The following is a 15,836-nucleotide window of genomic DNA, read 5'->3' on the forward strand; positions in this document are numbered from 1 at the left end:
ATAGTTAAAATCAATGCTTGATCTTAGTTTTCATCTTGCTTGAGCTATTGGCAGCATTTGACAGAGTTGATCACTTTTCCCTTAAATATTTTCTTCCCTTGACTTTTGGGACACTGGACTCTTTACTTCTTTTCAAGTTCCTTTGCTCTCTGCCCCATTCTCTGGTATATATACTCAACCTCAGAAACAATGGCATACTCCGGACTCACTCTCGAATCACATCTAAGACCAGACCTTTTTTCTCATCTCCAAATTCACATATCCAAGCACCTACTCAAAATTTCCTCTTGGATATCTAATAAGCATCACAAATCCCTAAATGTCCTAAGACTCCAGAACTCAAACCTTACAATTCTTCCTTCCTTCCTTCCTTCCTTCCTTCCTTCCTTCCTTCCTTCCTTCCTTCCTTCCTTCCTTCCTTCTTTCCTTCCTGTTTCTTTTGACATTATTGAGATAAAACTCATGCAGTATACAACTCAACAATTTGAAGAGTACAATTAAATAGATTTTAGTATATTTATAGAGTTGTGAAACTTTTATCATAATAAATTTTAGAACATTTTTTATCATCTTCAAAGAAACCCCATGTACCTTCTATCTAGCTTTCCTCCTGCACCCCCTGCCCTGCCCCAGCCTTAAGTACTTTCTGCCTCTATGGATTGGCTTGTTCTGGACATTTCATGTAAGTGTAATCATATAATATGTGATTTTTTGTGATTGGCTTCTTTCAATTCACATAATGTTTTCAAGGTTCATCCATACTATATTACATATAGGTACCGCTTTCCTTTTAATTTCCAAATAATATTCTATTGTATGGATATAGCACACTTTATTTACCCATTCATCAGTTGACGGTCATTGGGTTGTGAACACTTTTTGACTATTACTAATACTCCTGCTATGGACATTAATGTACAAGGCTTTGCATGGGTATGTTTTCTTTCTATTGGGTATATACCTAGGAGTGGATTTACTGGATCATAGGGTAACTGTGTTTAACCTCTTGAGGAATTGTCTATTTGCCAGAGTGACTTGGAGTTCTTTTCTATGGGCACTCACTCTGTTGATCTCATCCAGTCAATGTTTTTAAATAACGTGTGTATGCTGAAGACTCACAAACTTATGTCTGCAGTCTAGATAGAAATTGCCCCTTGACTCTAGATCCATATGGGCCATTTATTGCTCATCATTGGACAAGAAATAACATGTCCATCATTGAAGTCCTTATTTTCCTTTTCACCTCAAACCACTAACACCAAGCCTACTTTTTTTTTCTTGTCTTTTCCCCAATTAGTGATGATTCCATTCTCCTAGTTTCCTAGGACAAAAAACTTCACTCAGAATCACTCTTGATTTCTCTCTTTCTGTCCCAGCCCACATCTAACCTGCCAGCAAGTCCTTTAGCTTTAGCTTTTAGCTTTTTTCTGACTAGCTCCTCTGCTACTATTTCAGTCCAAGTCTCTGTTACCTCTCTCTTGTGTTATAGTAGCAGCCTCCTAACTGGTCTCCCAGCTCCAGCTTTGGTCACCTTTCAGTCTATTCTCGGTAGAGCATTGTAGATAAACTTTTCAAAATCCTCCAATGGCTTTTCATTTCATTCAGAGCAAAATTCCAAGTTCTTCAAATCGACCAGGAGGCTCTATATGATCCAGTTCCTATTCCATTTCTGACCCCCTACTACTGCTTCACTCACTCATTGTGATCAAGCCACATTGGCCTCCTTTTTGTTACTGTGACATGACTAGCAGGTCCTCACCTGGGGTCTTTGCAGTTTCTATTCTTTTTACCCAGAATGCTCTTTCCACTGGTATTGGCATGGTTTACTCCCTCACTTCATCTTTGCCCAAATGTTGTCTTCTCCGTGAGCTTCTCTGACCACCATGTTCTTTTCTTTCTTTAAGATTTATTATATGAGAGAGAGAGAGAGAGAGAGAGAGAGAATGAGCAAGTGTGGGGAGGGGCAGAGGGAAAGAATCTTCAAGCAGACTCCCCACTGCACGTGGAGCCCGACTCAGGGCATGATCCCCATGACCTATGAGATCATGACCTGAAATGAAACCAAGAGTCAGAGGCTCTTTGGCAGGTAATTAGGTTGAGGTCATGAGGGTGGAGCCCCATGATGGAATTAGTATCTTCATAAGAAGAGGAATGGAAGCCAGATCTTGCTTGCTCTCTCTCCCCACTATGTGAAAACACAGTGAAAAGACAACCATCTATAAGCCAGGAAGTGAGCCTCACTGAGTATGTCAACATCTAGATATTGGACTTTCCAGCCCCCAAAACTATGAGAACTAAATGTCTGTTGTTTAAGCCACCTAGTCTTTGTTATTCTGTTATGGCAGTCCAAGCAGACTAAGACAATCTTTTTTTTTTATTTTTTAAGATTTTTATTTATTTATTTATTCATGAGAGACACACAAAGAGAGAGGCAGAGACACAGGCAGAGGGAGAAGCAGGCTCCATGCAGGGAACCTGATGTGGGACTCGATCCCGGAACTCCAGGATCACACCTTGATCTGAAGGCAGACGCGCTTACCGCTGAGCCACCCAGGTGTCCCAAGACAGTCATTTTTAATAACTTGTAAGTGGTTTCTGCCATCCTTGTCTCATTCATATTATCTTTATACATCTTTTAAATTCCGTTTTTCTTATACATGCTACTGACATTTGTCATTTTCAGCCCAGGGGCTGGCTTTCTCTGGATGCAGGCATATACTCGCCAACACAGGCTGGAAGTGCCAAGGAGTTAACATTCCCAGGATCATCCCTCAACCTACCATCCTCCTCCTTCAGATGGCACTATACTGAGGTGTGTTCTAAACGGTGTCTTCGAAGCCCCAGAAGGCCTTCACAAATGAACTGTTTTTTTTATGTGTATGCTTCTGGGGGAACCCAGCTAATATAAAAATCTTTGTAAAGAAATCTCTGCCCCTATATTTCTATTTCTTAAGGTTATATTTCTTTGAAGGGATATACTGAGTCAAAAATTTGATTTTTCACTGTTTTTGAGTACTCAGTGTTAAAATCTTTATATTTGGGGATTTTTACTTTATGAGTCTCGGTTGTAGGTAATAGTTTATCTCTTCCTGTAGGGGCTAGAAACACCACATATTCCCTCTGTTAGCCTCTTTTGAAACTACAGTATAAACAGGTGACCCCAGTTTGGCTGAACAGATGGATCTTCCCGCAGATTATGTTTGGCATGCAAAGAAGACAGGATAGGGAAGACTCTTCTCAGGTAGTATTGACTGGTTTATCAGCTTTCAGTTTCTGGAGACTGCTTTGCTGGTGGTGCCAGCAGCAATTACTAGCATCCAATCTCTGAGTATAGAGTATTAGAACAGTACTGTTTTATAGAAATGTGAGCCATATATATCATTTGAAACTTACTCATAGTCTGAGGCACTTGGATGTCTCAGTCTGTAGAGCATGTGACTCTTGATCTTAGGGTTAGGAGTTCGAGCCGCACATGGGGTGCAGAGATTACTGAAAGATAGAAAGAAAGAAAGGAAGGAGGGAAGGAAGGAAGGAAGAAAGAGAAAGAGAAAACAAACTTTCTAGTAGTTTAACTTTAAAAAAGGTTAAAAAATATAGGCAGGTAAAGTGAATTTTCAGAATATATTTTATTTAACCCAAATATTATAATTTTTGGATGTAATCAATTTAAGAAACTGGCCTCTAGAGCTCAGAGGCAGTGGGCAACTGTGTCTTCATACAGGACCACATCTGTGCTGTGCTGTGATTAATGCACTGGTACTGATCTCAGAACCACTGAGCCTCATTCTTCAGTCCTTCTGTTACATCTATCAGGAATCCAATATTCTTTCAGTACTTTCACTTTATGCCAGATTTGGTTTCTGTTTTCCTCTTGATATACAAATTTGAATCAGAAGTTTGTGTGGGCATGAGCATTTAAAGAAAGGAAGGGATTTGGCATCACTTATGAGTCTTTGTTAAGGGTTATTGTAGATTGGATTATTGTTCAACAAATATCCCCCCCCCAAAAAAAACACCCCACAAATATTCTCCCACTGTGGGTAAAATATTCTATCCTGCCTTATTGATGTTGGGCTTGGCCATATGACTTACCAAAGGTGGAATATTAGTCCATGTGTTGTGAGCAAAGATATATGTTTGTCTGATGGTCGCCCGCTGTCTTGAATTTCTGCCATTAGTATGAGAAAAAGTATGCCCCAGTCAGCCCAGTGGGCTGAGGGGGATGAGAAGTATGTAGAACAACTTGACTACCTGATTGAACCAAAGCTGGATCAGCTAATTTTTACCAACTGGAGGTTACAAGAGCAAGAATAAGTGGTTATATTAAGGCATCTAGTTTGGTCATGCAGGATGATTGTGGCAATAGCTAAAGATAGTGAAGGGGAGTGAAAGCCCTTGCTAGTAAGCTGTGGGTTTTTGGCATAGTATGATATACACAGTGTGGTGAACACAGTAAGTTAAACGATTCATCCTAGAATATAGTGCTAATTGAAGGAAGGCTTTGGGTAATCAATTAGATTCTGTTAGAGGCCAGTAGGAAGAGCTATTTAAGACCTATAGAATGTAGTGTTCACTATTAACATTTCCACAAAACATAAATAAATAGATTTGCTAATGCAAATTGTGTAATAATCCTACTTAAGGCATGGATTGAAAATCAATGACTTTTTTAACTGCAAAAAGAACATCACATTTCTTAAAGCCACTGGGTTGAGAGAGCCAAAAGACACGCACAAACATCGAATCTGCAGCTTAAATTTGGTATCTGTTGAATTTACAGCCTTGTCATGTGCCTAATTCAAAGTCTGATATGAAGGTGTTGATCAGGAAGATATAGGATGGTGAGAAAGGAGATTTTGTTATATAGGAGGAGCTTCAACTCTCCATGGGTTTCGTTGCCAAGTAAAGCAGCCCTCTTTCGTTCTCTGATGGTACTTTTTTGCCTTTGCTTGAAGACCCTTAACAAATCCTTTAGCAGACCCATGTAAGAGCTGTACCTGGCCAGAGGAGGACAATTCTGTCCTACCTTTACTCCTCTCTTTGTTTCCCAGATTTTGACAGCTGTCAGATTTTAGCACGCACTGGGAACCAATTTTTTATTATTATTTGAAAGATTTGATTTATTCATGACAGGCACAGAATGAGAGGCAGAGACACAGGCAGAGGGAGAGAGGCAGGCTTCTTGAGGGGAGCCCAATGTGGGACTCAATTCCAGAACTCCGGGATCACGCCCTGAGCTGGAGGCAGACACTCAACCACTGAGCCACCCAGAGTCTCAACTGAGAACCAGTTTAAAAGCAAATCCGTAAGATATAAGAATTCCCACAACAGATTACAAACTTTGTATCAGAATTATGTGTGTGTGTGTGCACGTGTGTGTATGTGTGTGTGTTTATGGAATCTTAGTGATTAAGTCCCAAAGGGAAGTAATGCATTTAGATCAGGCTAATTTTAGAATGATGGGGACACTTACTGAAATTCTGGATTTGATGTACCTCTTCAAGCTGGGAGTGATTCTAATTGTTTTCTTCCTCAGTTGACTTGTCTAAGAAACAAAGCCTCACACTGTGTTTGAATCAGAAACAACCAGTGGCATTATTATTCTAAAACCCAGCAGTTGTTGGGAAAGAAGAGCGAACTGAACTGATTTCTCCTTACTCAAAGTTTTTATAATATATACAGATGGAAAGAACACAGAAAAAAGAGGACGAAAGAATAAATTGTTTTTTTTCATAATACAAGTGAATAAAATCAGACATATAACTCATTTGACGTATTATTTTTTTTTGATTCATTAGAAAACTTTCAAAACTTAAATTTAGGGAGGACTCTGAGGGAAAAGATGCATTCATTCTCATTCTTTCATTAAAGCATGTATTGAATACCCAATATGTTCACACAATTCTAGGTACTGAAGATAAAATGGTAAAACCTAGGCCAATGAAAATTCCCTCCTGTGAGGTATATTCTAGTGGAGGAAGAGAGAAAATAAGCAAATAAATGGAAATATACAGTATATCATAAGGTAATCTGTGTAAAGAGAAAAATAAATCAGGATAGATTTGTATTAACAGGGTGGGTGAGGATTCAGGTCAGGGAAGGTGTCACTGAGGATGTAATGTTTGAGCCATGATGTTGAAGTAGCCTTGTGCATTTCCAGGGCAAAAATATTCTAGGCAGAAATAATATGAAGGGGAAAGGCCATGGACATGACAGGCTTGATGGAGGAAGAGAGTATTTGGAGTGGAGTGAGCCAAGGTGACAGTGGTAGGGAATGAGGTCAGAAGTATAAAGTCAAACTACTTTGGATTATTCCTTTATCAATTAGAGGAAGAACAGAGGATTATATAGTAAGTAGTAAAAGTTTAGAAATCAACAGCTGTTAGACACGGCCCGATGTCCTCCATCAGCAAGTGGAAGGAATATATTCAGGATCCAGTCTCTCCAGTTGTAAAGGCAGAAATAGATTAGATAAGTAGTTTTATTAATTCTCACCTTGCCTCTTCTTGTTGTCTTACTTCAGATGAATTGACTGAGGAGGAAAATGTGTGAGTCTAGTTAAACATGGTTCTGCGCACGTTTGCGCCAATCAAGAATAGAATGCTGTGACATCATCTCCTTTTAGGAGTGGCTTTGTAGGACAGTGAAGAAAGAAAATTCTCCCAGTGGATGTGAATTTAAATAATATACCTTATTATCCACTTTGTCTGTTAGTACAAAGCCTGAGGTATCTATACTGATTGATGGGCCATGGCTAATGGTATAATCAGATTGTTAGGGACCTAAAAGAAAGAATTGTAAGACTGATCACAAAGAATTAGGGAAAGACATTTATGGATGAATCTCTCTGAATGGGGTTCAAAGTGTGACTAAATGTATCCTTATATGAATGACCAACAAAAGGCCACTGTGAGTGACGCTTTTAATTATGGGGTGGGGAAGGTGACTCACTCCATTTATGTTGCTGTGCCTCTTTCCCAGCCTCCTTAGTACTTGATCAAAGTAGTTATGGTGACAGGCATTAAAATATGGATTTTGCCTCAAAAATCTGACTTTGCTGCACTTGCAAAGCTAGCAACTAACCCTAAGCTTGCAATGTAGTACCATACCCTGGGGAGGCTGGCTAGACCTCCCCTATCATGGAGGGGGCTTTGACACTTTAGATTTTAATTTGCCTTCCCTCCCAATTTTTTCTTCTTTTAGTATCACCATTCATGCACTGAGTATTTTATACATGATTATGATATTCTACTCAACCTTTCTCTGACCAAGAAGTTTATTTTACAGTTGAAAAAGTGGGGAAATGGTGACTGAATGGTCTGAGGAACCCCAAGGCCCAGAAAAAGCTGGGGTCTAACTGCAGTCTCAGATACAGTATAGTTGACATAGACCACCTTGTGAATAGAAGATTGTCCTATATCTTTTTAGCCAAAGACCAATATATAGTTTTATATCTGTCATAGATTGAAAATACAGATTTGGAGATAGTAGGATGGAAGTTGAGAATGGAGCTTCTCCCAATTATACCTAATAATCCACTTCAGATTTCATGAAGTTCACTCTGCCTCCTGGCCATTTAAGTTTCCTCATGCCACTGGGCAAGTGGGCATAAAAGAAATAATGGTTGCTGGCTTGTTAGTCCTATCAAGGTCTCACTATACACTGGGTGCAGAGAGAAGCTGGATAAAACAAACAATCTTTTGGATGCCTTCCTAGTACTGCTGTGTTCACTGACATAAGATAATTTGATAAATGCCTAAGTCAACCCTTTATCAGAAGAATCAGTAGCTCAGATACATTAGGACTGACATTTCAAGTCACCACTGGTTGGAGCCACTCCATGAGTGAGTCACGGAGAAGGGAGATCAGGAGTACTTTCCTTCCTCAGTTGAATGCCTTGGAGTTATCAAGGGCTTCTTTTCTCTGAGGACCTAAACTTCAATTTTTGCTCTCCATTTCCATGAGCCTAGGAAGCTCTGCTTATCTTTCAAGCCTCCACTGAAGATTAGCAAATGCCATGAGAGAAAAAGCCACTCCATCAGGTTCACCGCTCTGTACCTCCCTCCTTTCTTGTATTTTAGCCCTCCAAGTCCTTATTAGCCTTTGTGGCTTTATTATATATTCAAACAGATTTTTAAAATTGTTTTTCTAGTTTACTTGGTAGGGTGAAACAAGCTGGCCTGTGATTAGCGCACTAATAAAATCATATTTCTTTCCTTCTAGCAGTAATCTCAGTTTGCAATCGTAAACTCATTTCATGATAATTTGCTTAGTCCCTGTCTTTTCTACAACATGTAATTAGGTACCACACTTGTTTTTGCTCACTGTGATATCGTGGCCTAGCACAACGCTAGGCACATAGCAGATACTTAATATTTAGGAAGCTAATGAGTGATTAAGCATGGGACAAACTGCTTTTTATTAACAGCCAAACACTTATTAAGTGCAAAACACCAGGATTAAGATATGACATTGTGTTTGATTGAATATCTCTGATCTCATAGCCTATTGTTTATTCTTAAACACAAAACAAGGCAAAATGTTTTGCCCTGTGGATCAAGGCTTGGTCTCACATGAATTTTAAATGGCTCAGAAAGGAATGAGTGTTAGGGGAAATTATTATACACAGTGAATGACCATCTACTGGGAGGGAGGAGCCCAAGACAGTGACATAGAAACAGCTCGTAGAATAGACCCTTAGCAATTCAGGGCCACTCAGAAAATGGGCACAGTGGCACCTGGTTGGAACAGTGAGTTGAGCTTCCGACTCTTGTTTTCAGCTCAGGTTGGGATCTGGGGATTGTGGGATCGAGCCCTGTTCAGTGAAGAGTCAGCTTAAGACTCTGTCCCTCTCCTTCTCCTCCTTCCCCCTCAATAATTAAATAAATAAAATCTTTTAAAAAAAGTGAAAATGGGCACAGAAGATTGTTGAAAAATTAGCCTTAAATTCCTGGAGAAGAGGCCACATGGCATCAGTGTCTAGATAACAACTGAAGAGAGTTTAAACTGAGTCAGTGTAGTGAGAAAATGGCCTATGGTTGTCTGGAAGGAACAAGATAAACAAAGTGAGTAAGTAGTTAGGAACACAGGATATGATATCTGTTAAGTTGGAGACTTGGAATCCAGTGTATTCTAATGTGTATGTATGTGTGTGTTTTCATTGTTTTATTTTATATTTTATAAACGGGGAGACTAGCTCAGTAGTTTATGTTTGCTATCTGCAGAAAGATTTGTATCTGTGCATACACATAGATACATGCAAATTAGAGTATATGAATAATGGCTATTAATGCTCTTTTGGATGTTAATCCTTGAAAGAACTCTAATTACTCTGCCCATATGTCTTAATTAGGGACTATGAAGTCCCCATGATGGTTACTAGCTGTGAATAAGAATACTGTAAAAGTTACTCAGGTCATTATCTCAGAAACTCCAACTCTACTTAAGTGACAAGTTATGAGTTAAATAACAACTGGAGAAACAAAATGGCTCACTGTCATATTAAAAGTCACCCAGCCTACCAGTTTCTTTATGAGGTCGTGTAGGACAATATATGTAGAAGTAGTGTGTCCATTCTAGATGATTCCAATTAAGCAGATTTCATGATCAGTTTTAATTTGCAGTTGTATCATTGGAGAAGAAACTTTTATTCACAGCTAGCAGATACTGTTGCTTTCAGCAACAAAGACCCAGATAGGCTAAATGAAGTAGGTGTCATATTCTCTCCTGTAACAAACGTCTAAGAGGAAGCTGTGCTGTGCTTGTATGAAGGCTCCATAGTCATTAGGGAAGCATACTCCCATCTTTCTGTAGAGCATGGCTTTGCATCTTCAAGGACACTTGGTGTCTTCTGGAATTTCAATCAAGGTGAATACATTTCAGGTAGAAGGAGGGGAAGAATAAATGACAAAACTGTTGAGTCAGTCTCCTTTAAAGTGGCTTCCAGAAAGCCAGCACTGAGTTCTTATATTTTACTGATCATCTGTCATGGCAAGAGAGGGTAGGCAATGTAGTTACTGAGCTGGGCACATTGTTACCTGGAATAAAATTGAAATTCAACAGAATACAAAAAGAAAGGGCAACATGGATATTGCATTCTGTCGTGGAGATTCAAAGGGATCTAAAAATTTCAGTGCAATAGCTATTGTTAGGTGCCTAATATATGTCAAGCTGTCTACTGCATCTCAGGGCACAAAGACAAATATATTGGGCCAGCTGTCAAGGATCTGATTGTTTAGTAGAGGAGACAGACTATAAATTATGTGGTAATAAAGTTTGCTGTGGGGTTGTGGGAGAGCAGAGATGAACTCAGGCCAACCCAGAGGTTTGGGCTTCCTGGAAGAGATGTTTCTAGAATCTAATTCTGAAGGTAAGGTAAGAGCTGAGTGCCATTCCAGGCATGGGGAGCACCATAAAGAAAGCTAAACATGGAGGAAACGTCATTGTTTAATAGAATTGAAAGCAGTTGGAAATTATTAGAAGGTAAAATAGAAGGGTAGAAGTAAAAAAGGAAATCAAGACTCAAGTTTTAGAGGGTCTGGTGTGTTAACTGAGTAACAAGGCTCTGGAAAGCCTTGGAAGGGGTTTAAGAATAAAACTCCATAGTCAAATTGAATTTTAGATATGCCATTCTCAATGTTATGCGGAGGAAGCTTCAAAGGAGGGCAAAATTGGGATAAAAAGAGTTATTAGCAGGCTATTTCAGTAGTAAGGTAAGAAAGAATGGAAACCTGGTTAGGCAGTAGTAATAGAGGTGGGAGAAGGAGTATAAAACTATGTGGGAGGAATAAATTAGTTATTAAATAAAAAGATGTGGGTAGGTGGATAAAGGACTTTAGAATGACTACAAGATTTCTGCTTTAGGAGACTACGTAGTTGATGGCACCATTAATTGAAATGGTATATATAAGAGCAGGAAGAGCAGGTGGGGTGGGAGTGGAGGAGTGGGAAAAAGATGAGTTCAGTTGGAACAAGTTGAGTTTGAAATATCTGTATAACATCCAGTTAGAAATACTTAGTAGGCAAACATCGAAGCTTGTGATCAGGGTAGAAGGAGTATATTTTTAAGTCCTTTTTAACTAGATAGTAGTTAAATCGATGTGAATAGATGGGATTGCCTTTGGATAGAGAGTGCACAGAGAGGGCCAACAAGTTAAGGCAGGAACTCTGCTGACATCAACATTTGAGAAAAAAAACACTTGCTAAGGACAATAAGACATATTAGACTGAGGGGTTACTGAGTTAAACAAAATAAAACAAAACTACATTACATAGGACTTCCTGTGACCCAGGCATTGTGGTGTGACTAATAATCCTGCCATGAGCATGACAGACAGTCTCTTTCTTTATGCAGCTTTGAGTGTAGAAGACTCATACAGTAAATAGAATGTATCTATCAGAATGTACCTAATAGAATCATGAATGATACCAATGAAAAGAATAGGCTATTGGAGCCTGAAAGATGTTGATTACAGCTAATTTAGGAAAGGCTTTCCTGAGGAAGTAATATGTAAGGTAAGACCTGATAAAGAGATAGTTAAATGAGGAAAGTTGGTTAGAAATTAAGACCAAAGTATTACAGAGGGTAAATGGAACAAAACAGAGAGCCCAGAAATGGTCTCATGTGGTCCCATGACTTAGGACAAAAGTGTCCTATTGTAATACAGTGGGAAAAAAAGTTTCTTAAATAAATGGTGCTGGGTAAATTAGATAGCCATATAAAAAAAAATGAATCTTGACTACTACTGTACATGATATAAAATACCAATCCCAAGTGAATTGTAACTAAGCATGAAAAATAAGATAATAAAGCTAACCATAATGGAAAATATTGATAATTTCAACTGTATTAAAATTAAGAATTTAATTTTTTGAAGTTTTTACTTTAATCACCTAGTACTCATCATGACAAGTACACTCCTTAATCCCCATCACCTATTTCCCCCATTCTCCACCCATATTCCCTCTGGTAATCAACAGTTTGTTCTGTATAGTTAAGAGTCTGTTTTTCGGTTGTCTCTCTCTCTTTCTCTCTCTTTTATTCCCTTTGGCTCATTTGTTTTATTTCTTAAATTCCATATATGAGTGAACCATGTTATTTGTCTTTCTCTGATTTGTTTTGCTTAGCCTTATACTCTCTAGCTCCATCCATATCATTGCAAATGGCAAGATTTCATTTTTTATGGCATATACGTATATGTGTACACACACACACACACACACACACACACACACACTCCACATCTTCTTTGTCCATCCATCAGTAGATGGACATTTGGGCTTCTTCCATAATTTGACTATTGTTGATAGTGCTGCTATAAACATTGGGGTGCATGTATTTTTATATTCTTTGGATAAATACCTAATAATGCCATCACTGGATGTAGGATAGTTCTATTTTTAACGTTTTGAGAACCTCCATGCTGTTTTCCAGAGTGGCTGTACCAGTTTGCATTGCCACCAGTAGTGCAAGAGGGTTCCCCTTTCTCCACATCCTTGTCAACACCTGTTGTTTCAAGTATTTTTGATTTTAGCCATTCTGACAGGTGTGACGTGATATTTATTGTATTTTGGATTTGCATTTTCCTGATGATAAGTGATGATGAGCATCTTTTCATGTGTCTGTTGTCTATCAGGATGTCTTTGGAGAAAAGTCTGTTCATGCCTTCTGCCTATTTTTAAATAGAATTATTTGTTTTTTGGGTGCTGATTTGTAGAAGTTCTTTATATGTATTGGATACTAACCCCATATCAGATATGCCATTTGCAAATATCTTCTCCCATTCCACAGGTTGCCTTTTAGTTTTGTTGATTGTTTCCTTTGCTGTGTAGAAATTTTTATTTTGATATAGTTCATTTTTGCTTTTGTTTCCCTTACCTCAGGGTACCTATCTAGAAAAAAGTTGCTACAGTGGATATCAGAGAAATTATTGCCTGTGCTTTTTTTTCTAGTATTTTTATGATTTCAGGTCTCACACTTAGGCCTCTAATCCATTTTGAATTTGTTTTTGTGTATAGTGTTATATACAGGTATCTTATTATTTTGATATGGTGTTATAAAATGGTCCAATTTCATTCTTTTGCATGTTGCTGTCCAGTTCTCCTAACACGATTTGTTGGAAGAGTCTGTCTTTTCTCATTGGGTAGTCTTTCCTGCTTTGTTAAAGATTAATTGACCATATAATTATGGGTTTATTTCTGGATTATCTACTCTGTTCTATTGATCTGTGTGTGTATTTTTGTGACAGTAGCATACTGTTTTGATTACTACAGCTTTCGATTATAACTCGAAGTTCAAAATTATGGTACTTCTACTTTGCCCTTCTCTTTCAAGGTTGCTTTGGCTATTTGTGGTCTTTTGTGGATCCATAAAAATTTTAGGATTATTTGTTCCAGCTCTGTGAAATGCTGTTGGTATTTTTTTTTTTTTTAATTCTTAAAGACGGCTCCATGCCCAGCCTGGAGACCAACATGGAGCTTGACCTTATAGCCCCAAGATCAAGACCTGAGGGATACCTGGTTGGCTCAGTGGTTGGGCATCTGCCTTCTGCTTGGGGCATGATCCTGGAGTCCCAGGATCAAATCCCACATCGTGCTCCCTGCATGAAGGCTGCTTCTCCCTCTGTCTGTGACTCTGCCTCTCTCTCCGTGTCTCTCATGAATAAATAAAATCTTACAAAAACCCACAAACCCACAAAACCCCCCAAAAAACCAAGACCTGAGCTGGGACCAAGAGTTGGACACTTAGTCGACCAAGCCACCCAGGTACCCCAAGGTGGTATTTTGATAGGGATCGTATTAAATATTTAGAGTGCTTTGGGTAGTATAGAAATTTTAACAATATTTGTGCTTCCAATCCATGAACATGGAATGCTTATTTATTTATTTATTTATTTATTTATTTATTTATTATTTTTTATCTCTTTATTTCTTATTGTCTTCAGTTTCTTTCATTAGTGTTTTATAGTTTTCAGTGTACAACCTAGACATTCACCTCTTTCACCTCTTTGGTTAAGTTTATTCCTAGGTATCTTATTATTTTTGGTACACTTATAAATAAGATTATTTTCTTAGTTTCTCTTCCCACTCCTTCATTATTGGTATATAGAAATACAATAGATTTCTGTAGATTGATTGAACTTCAATTATTAAAAGACCTCTTTGAGAAGTGTAAAAGACAAGTCAAGGAGTAGAAGGAAGGAGATAATTGTCATCTGTATACCTGATATAGTATTCCTATAAAGCAAAGACAGAAAAATGCCAATGACTTTAATAAGCATTTCGCAAACAGTATCTCCAAATGGCAAAGAAGCATAGGAAATACTACGTTAGTCATTACGGAGATGCAAATTTTAATACAATAAGCTACCACTAATATATTCATGGGGGATAGCTATAATTAAGAAGACTGCTAATACTAAGTGTTGGTGAAGAAGATGTAAAACAATTGAAATTCTCAGTGTTATTAGTGAGTTCAAGTTGGTACAACCATTTTGACAAATTGTTTGGCAATATCTATTATACAGCTAGATGCATAAACCTATGAGTTAGTAATACTATTCCTAGTTGTACACCAACAGAAATGCATACATATGTGCATATAAAAATCTATGCATAAAATCTATGCATATGAATGTTCTTGGCAGCTTTGTTCATAATTGCCTTAAACTGAGAACAACCAAAATGTCCACGAGCAGCAGAATGGATAAATAAATTGTAATACAGTCATATAAAGGACATCTACAAAGGAATGACAATGAATAATAAGCTACTGCCATGTGCAACATTGTGGAATGAATTTCACATACATAATTTTGAGAGGAAAAAGGCCGACAGAAAAACAGTTCAAAATTACATTTATAAGAAGTTCAATAACTAGCAAAGTTAATTGATGGTGATGGAAGTCAGGATGGCAGTTTCTTTTGGGAGTGTAGGTGGGATACTTGTCATGTTTTACTTCCTGACTTCTGGTTGTGATAAGGGTATATTGACATGGTAAAAATTCCTCAACCTATACATTCACAATTTTTGTGCTCTTCTGTATGTCAGTTATACATCAATAAAAAGTTTATGTAAAAGCTGAACTTACAGAAACAGAGTAGAATGGTGGTTACCAGGGCCTGGGGTGGGGGTGGGAATTAGGGAGATGTTGCTTAAGTGTATAAACTTGCAAATCGTGGGTAAGTCCTGAAGATCTAATTTACAGCATATGGATTATAGAAACAATACTGTATTATAATCTTCAAAGTTGCTAAGAGACTAGACATGAATTGTTCCCACGACAGAAAGGAAATGATAATTCTGTGATGTGATAGAGGTGTTAGCTGTGTGGTAATCATACTGCGATATATATATGTACCAAATCCAAATCTACATATTGTATACCTTCAACTTATGCAATGTTTTGTGTTAATTATATAACAAAAATTTTATGTGTGTGTGTGTGTATATATATATATATATATATAGAGAGAGAGAGAGAGAGAGAGTTTGAAGAGGACTTGTTGGTGGGAGGGGAATGGATAGGTACTTAATCATATTTGCATTTGTCTCAGAAAATAAAAATAAAGTTTGGGAGTTTTAAAAACAGGTTTTTCTTTTCTCGCATTTTTTAAAAATGCTCCATGATCTTTACTGTTTCATGCAGTGGCATTCATTATTTAAGACCCTTGGAAAAGAAGTTGATTATTTGAAACCCATAGGATAATGATTGTGAAAGCCTAGCTTTGCTTTATTCCCCAGCTTTATTGAGGTGTAAGGGGAAGCCTGAGTTCTCAAGGAAGAGCCTAAATTTTGGGCCAGAAAGTTTTTATGAATCTCCTCAAAGCAGGATTTGT

At 37.9% G+C, this 15,836-nt stretch overlaps 1 long non-coding RNA gene across 2 annotated transcripts in view; it reads left to right on the forward strand.

Annotated features, from left to right (window-relative positions):
- Positions 1-11,408: 11,408 nt before the first annotated feature.
- The window catches only part of LOC112661828 (uncharacterized), a 70,761-nt gene continuing 66,333 nt past the window's right edge, over positions 11,409-15,836 (forward strand). For both annotated transcript variants that reach the window (XR_003138024.2, XR_003138021.2), the window contains exon 1: positions 11,409-11,514. This is a non-coding gene — a long non-coding RNA (uncharacterized LOC112661828). The remainder of the gene's footprint in view (positions 11,515-15,836) is intronic.

This window comes from Canis lupus, chromosome 31 (assembly GCF_003254725.2).
Source record: "Canis lupus dingo isolate Sandy chromosome 31, ASM325472v2, whole genome shotgun sequence".
Taxonomy (NCBI): Eukaryota; Metazoa; Chordata; class Mammalia; order Carnivora; family Canidae; genus Canis; species Canis lupus.